We start from the raw sequence: 6,908 nt of genomic DNA, 5'->3' as shown, positions 1-6,908 counted from the left end.
AACACGAGCAAGGATGTCAGGACCACGAGGGGGTGCACCCACCCACTGAGACAGTGGGGCTGATCTATTGGGAGCTCAACAAGGCCAGCTGGACTGTGACTGAAAAACCATGGGATAAAACCGGACTCTCTGATCATGGCGAACAATGAGGGCTGATGAGAAGCCAAGGACAATGGCACGGGGTTTTGATCCTACTTCATGTTCCGACTTGGTGGGAGTCTAGCCAGTTTGGATGTCCACCTTCCTAGACATGGAGGGAGGGGGAAGGACCTTGGACTTTCCACAGGGCAGGGAACCCTGACTGCTCTTTGGATTAGAGAGGGAGGGGGAGAGGAGTGGGGGGAGGTGGAGAAGGGTGGGAGGAGGGGGAGGGAAATGGGAGGCTGGGAGGAGGCAGAAACTTTTTTTTCCTTTTCTCAATAAAAAAAATAAAATTAAAAAAAGAAATTATTGCAAGCTTTATTTCTTTTAGATTGCTCATATGTATTGGTTCCCATGCATATTCTTTGACTACCTTAGGGTACTTTGTGCCAGATAGTCTTTCTGAGGAAATTATCAGATATGAAGTTTAAAATCTTTGTAAATCATCTCATGGTCTGGCATGTACTGATGAGGCTAAATCCTGTCCTTGTACCTTCTGTCCCTGCTCATTCGTTTCATTAAATTCCCCAATCTTTTCAAATCTTTTTACTACTGCCTTTTGTAACGTCTGAATCTTCTGACCAGTGTTCTGTTCTAATGCCTTCACTGAAGACTCCAAGGTATGAAACTTGTCCAGTAAAGGTAACATCTCCTCTTTGGACATAATTTTGATTGTGTGCATATTACGTTCCTGGAGAGATATCTTATCCATTAATCTATCATAACTTTTCAATAGATTCTGATAGTTAAATTCAACAGCACAAATTCTTTCAGATAATTTTTTTCAAATTGATGCTATCCTTCTCCATAGTATTGGACCATTTTTAATGAGATAATACTGAAAACAGAACTAATTCCTAGAATCAAATAAAGGGGTATAGGAGGAAAATCACATAAGCCTTGCAGAATACCTTCCATAATATAAGCAAAATAATTATTGAACTCCTGGATGTTATCAGTCACTTTTTGTAGGTTTTTTTTTTCAGATCTTACCTGTCATAAGGCAATTACAACGAATTGAAGTAGGTATAATAGTCGTTATTGGCCAGCAGGTGTCACAGTTGCAGCCACTTGGCCGAGAGATGCTACCAGCAGTGAACAACATGTGTTGCTTACTTAGGTACTGAAAAATATGCGTTTAACAAATTAAAAGCAGTTATTAAGGCGATCAAACAATTCTGAGAGTTGGGGCCCAAGAAAAAGAGAAAACCCAAAGTTTTCTGTCAGTACAAGTTGCTGACTGTGTACATCACAGGGATTGCAGGCAGCAGCATGTGGCCTGGTGTGTATCGCACAGAGAGGTAGCATGTGGGTCATGAGCAAGGAAGTGCTGAGCAGCAGCCTGCTGCATCTGAGGGCTTGCTAGAGCCATGGACAGGAGATTCAGTGCCCAGTGGGCCACGCAGCTGGCAGACCAATCCCAAAAATTGTGGACTGGTCCCCACGTTCCAGCACCAGGTGATGGCAGAAGATACAAAATAATCCCACACTAGCTCAGTATTACTTATAATAAAGGTTACTTTTTTAGGGGAGACTCATAGATTACTATCCTATAATAAAGATGTTTTAGGGGAGACTCATGTGGATGCCAGCTGTGATAAGCTGGGTTTGGACAGGTCCCCAAAAGAAGTTCTTTATTTTCAACCATTATCACCTGCTAAAGTAGAACTCAGCCCTTGATAAATTTAATAAGAGGCCTGAGTCTCAGAAGTTTACCCTGAGGCAATACCTGGTTACAGGACCTGACCACCACCCAAGAACAGAGCATTCAAAGGAAATGCCTAACATTCCAACTGCTGTAGATAGGATCACCTGCCAGCACACATTCACCAGGACACCACCAGTAGACAAATGTCAGCCAATCAGGGGTCCTGATATGGGACAGAAGAAAAGCAAAACTCTAAGGGCTATTTTATTGTTATTCGTCTCATAATCCTTTGGTTTTATATTGACGCTTTAACATTTTTTCTTAAGGTATAAGATTTATAGTATATCTATGAAACTTTTTGTTATGATATTAATGGTCATATAGAGTACTAATTAATTCTAGAAAAAGGTTCCATATACTTTCCTGCATATGATTTCAGGTTTGAGTGTCTCTCGGGTTTTCTGCAGTGAAACATGAATATAAGGACAACTCCTCCAGGACTATGATAACACCATTAAGCTGAAAAACACCACCTAAAGATTGGCTTTGGATTAAAAACTGCTCAGAATAATTTTGACGTAGCTAGTTGAGATGATCCAGCCTAACAGACTACTGTAGCCAGGACTTGAGACAAGCCCTGCACTTTCCCATTTTGCATAGACTGGACAAAAAGGTGCTAGAGCACGCGGGAAACAGAAGATTGACTAAAAAGGGAACTCCATCAATGCAGTTTTCAGGAAGTTACCACCATTATTTGTTTAGTCCTATCCGGGTTTATCTGGTTTTATTTTATCTTACTTTATTTTATTATTATTTCAGATGACTGTTTGTATTCTAGTGAGAGAAACAAAGATGTGAATTTGTATGGGTGGTGAAGTGGGGGAGGGTCTGTGTGTAGATGGGAGAGGGGAAATAGTAATCAGACCTGTATGAAAAAAATCTATTGAAAATTAAAAAAATTAAAAACTGAAAGGGAAAAAAGCCAGAACAAGACTATGCATAGTGACATACACCTTTAATCCTAAAACTTTGGAGCCAGTAGCAGCAGGATCTATGTAAGTTTGATGCCAGCCTATTCTACATAGGTAGTTTCAGATCAGGGCTTGCTAATGAGACCCTCTCTTAAGAGAAAGGAAGAAGACGTAGTAGAAGTAGAAGAGCAAGAGGAAGAGGAGGAGGAGGCAGCAGCAGCGCACGGTTCATATTTTTTAATTACATGCCTTTAATTATAGCACTTGGAAGGCAGAGGCAGGCAGTTTGAGGTCAGCCTGCCCTACAGAACAAGCTCTAGAACACACAGGGCTGTTACACAGAGAAACTCTTATCTCTAAAAGAAGAAAAATCAGAGAGAGGTGGGGGGAAGGAAGGAAGGTGGGAAGGAGGGAAGGATAAAGAGAAAGCGTGGAGGTGGTGGGGAGGTAGGCCAGAAGAGCAAGGCCAATAGGATGGCTCAGTGGGGAAAACACTTGGTTCAAGCCTGCCAGCCTGAGCTCGGTCCTCAGAACCCATGTAAAGCAGAAGGAGAAAACTGTTTCCACGTAACTGTCCTTTGCTTGCTCACAGTCTCATGCTGATCTCCACCAATTCCATATTGCTGGTGTGTATTGGCACACCCAAATCCATACATACACACATTATCCACAAAATAAAAAAAATATTTTGTTTTAATTTTTTATTTAAAAGTTTTTTCATTTACATTCTCCCACCCATTAACTCCTAAGAAAGGGTAAGGCCTCCCTTGGGAAGTCAACTAAACTGAAGCAGGACCAAGCTCCTCCCTGCTGTATTAAGGCTGAACATGGTATCCCTCGAAAAAGTCAGTTCATACACTGGGGATAAATCCTAGTCCCACTCCCAGTGGCTCCACAGACTGCCCAAGCCATACAACTGACACCTGCATTTATATGGCTTAGTCTGTTCCTATACAGGTTCCCCAGCTATCAATAGTCCAGAATCACTCAGCTTCTCCTTGCTTGGGTCAGCTGTTACTGTGGGTTTCCCCATAATGATCTTGATCCCTTTGCTCATATAATCCCTCCACCCTCTCTTTGACTGGAATCCACGAGCTCGGCCCAGTACTTAGCTGTGGATCTGTGTCTGCTTCCACCAGTTACTGGCTGAAGGTTCTATGATGACAATTAGGGTGGTCATCAATCTGATTACAAGAGAAAGCCAGTTCAGGCACCCTCTGCATTATGGCTAGTGTGTTAACTAAAGTCAACCTTGTAGATTCCTGGGAGTTTCCCTAGTACCCGATTTCTCCCTAACCCATTACTCCCTGTATCAAGATATCTCTCTCTTTTCTCTCCCTCTCTGTCCCTCCCAGAACTCAACCTTCCAGTTTCTTCATGTTCTCCTGCCCCCCTTCCCTTCACCCCTCCCTCTGACAACCCTGCACTCCCAATTTTCAGACTAATTGATAGAACTACACAAAAACATTCCTGAGTGAGGTAACCCAGACCCAGAAAGACAAACATGGTTCGTATTCATTCATAAGTGGATATTAGATGCAAAGAAAAACAGTTTAAAAGGAGAAAAACTCGTCATAAAAGCCATCACAAATGATATCAGAATCCCAACTCCAGTTTCTGAGCTATGAATGGAATTAGAGAAGACTAGCTTCTTTCCTTTGAACTGAACTGTGATGTGGCTGAAGGTACTGGGCACTCAGGACCACAAGAAGTGGTCCTACACTCCATGTACTTGTAATTGGGGAGCCTCATGAGGGACCATGCTCCAACATTAGAAACCAAATTCCCTCAGTTTCTGGTATGAAACCACTTGTTCTTTTAAGCAGTTCAGACAGATATTTGAATATACAAGCAAACACATTCTTTGAACTGAAGCCCATGATATAACCTCACTTAACCTTGTAGATGATAAACAGAGACAAAGGCAGAATTGGCTGCGACGAGATTTCTCAGTGTGTGCCCATGTATCCAGACCAGTGAGAAAAAGATACACTTGTTCGGGATAATAGCTGCCTTCTACTTCACTCACCTCTTATGAATTACTTTTGCTCTCAACTCCAAGTCAAGAAAAGCATATCATATGTCCTAACACATGTTATCAAGTAAGTATCAGGAGAGCTAAAATTCATGGCAACTATAGAGATACGTATCATAGAGGTGTGTGGCTCTGCCACCGTAATAGGAGAGCAGAGGATTTTATTTGTTTTCTTTTTTTTTTTCACACTCTACTCAAGACATTTCATTCAATCAGTCAGTGTTTTCTGAGGTTGTGTGATTGTGTGTGGTGTATGTACTTGTGCATTCTGAGTGTGCCCACCTACATGCTTATGGAGGTCAGAGGAGGACCATCAGTGGTCTTGTTCTAACATTCCCCACCTTATTCCCTTGATACAGTGTTTCTCACTCAACTGGGAGCTAGGCTAGCATCCTGCAAACCTTCAGCTTTGATTACAGGCACATATTCCATGCCTCGATTTTAAATGAGTGCTTAGAATCTCAATGTGGGTCTTAATACTTGCACAGTAAGTGTTCTTACCAACTGAGCCATCTCTTTAGCCCTCACCAACTTTTTAAGGCTCCATGCACACCCATGCTTTAAAATTAACAATGGGACTTAATGTCAAATAAGTATAATCTTATCCTCCAACAACTGACAAGTAGATGAAAAATTGGACTTATTAATGATTCTGCAGAAAGATATTGTTTGAAGTATGTTGATATTCATTTCTTCTCAATTCTAAGGAACAGCACACATTCTGAAGCCAAACTTTGTAGAGCTTAAATCCTAGCTGGGCCATGATCAGTATCAAACCTTCGCAAGCTATCTTTGACTAAAAGAATCTACAAGTTTCCTATTGGATTTAAAATTCCAAAAGAATCCACAAAATGAAGCAGACTGAATGACCACCCATGCCCAGTAACTCATCAATCAGGTTCTGTAAAGTCAATCAGTGAAGTCAATGATTCATTAAGCTGTGCCCAATTGGGTGTAATCATTCCTCTGGTCTGTCACTGGGGTCATATATGGAGCAAATATGTATTTATTCATTTTACCTAGGCTAAGTAATTCAACACAGCTCATGAGAGTTACTTAAAAATCTTAGCCATTTAAAGGGGTCATATAATAGAGCATGAATGGAACTCTTCTTAAGTCTAAGTTCATTGGCATGATTATATCAGGTCATTCTTAAAAGTGAATGAAAAGACATAATTAATTTTACATGAAATAGGATGGGGTGTAGGCAGATTAAAGGGCTGATTGGAAAAAGATTAATCAGGAGTGGAAAGGATACGGCAAACTACAATTTGCAAAGCTATTACCCAGGGAGGTTTATGACCCAAGGTATTTGGGCACCTAGCCCAAAGACTCTCATAGATGCTCATGCCCAGGAAACCCCAAAGCCAAGCACTTCAAGCTATCAAGTATCTATTTGGATGAGTGTAGACAATAGACCAATGGGCAATATCAAATATAGCCCATATTTTCTTAGCTTGTCATATAAATTTAATTTTACCTATGGAAAATAACTTTGCATTTTGGTAGTTCAATCAGTTTTGACCCCATTATATTGATTGCTAGAGATTCATCTTTCTGGTACGGAATGTTTGTTTTAATAGCCTCCTTCCTAAAAATAATTTACCTACTAGAAAGGTACCTTCCATGAACACAGGAACATATGTTTATAGTAACATAACATTTATGAAAGAAAACATATCTCGGGATGCAACAAGATAATTTGTGGAAAAAGACCACATCCAAAACAAATGTTTGTATACCAGAAAGTAAATACCTTACTTTGTGATGCCTGCAATAACTAAGAAAATTGTCATTACCTATGATCCTTAAAGTATATAGGTCATAGTGGCCTCCCTTTTGAGGGAGATGGCTCCAAATCTGATTTTCTATTTATCTGCAATATTGACAAGCTTCTGAAAACATAATTCCACATAAGTTAATTTTACCTCTTCTGCAACTACTATTTTGAATCAGATTGATGTTTCTAAATATACATAACAAGTGACAATGCCATGTTTATGCTTTCTTCTCTCTTCAATTATCAGCTTTTACAAACCCCATTATGATTACTAATAAACTACAAATATGTACTCTTCTCTTTGCATAAGGTTCTTACTTTTCATCTCCACCA

The sequence above is a fragment of the Alexandromys fortis genome, unplaced genomic scaffold (assembly GCF_014885135.2).
Source record: "Alexandromys fortis isolate MF-2015 unplaced genomic scaffold, M_Fortis_MF-2015_v1.1 scaffold_205, whole genome shotgun sequence".
Taxonomy (NCBI): Eukaryota; Metazoa; Chordata; class Mammalia; order Rodentia; family Cricetidae; genus Alexandromys; species Alexandromys fortis.
This window is presented reverse-complemented; position numbering follows the sequence as displayed.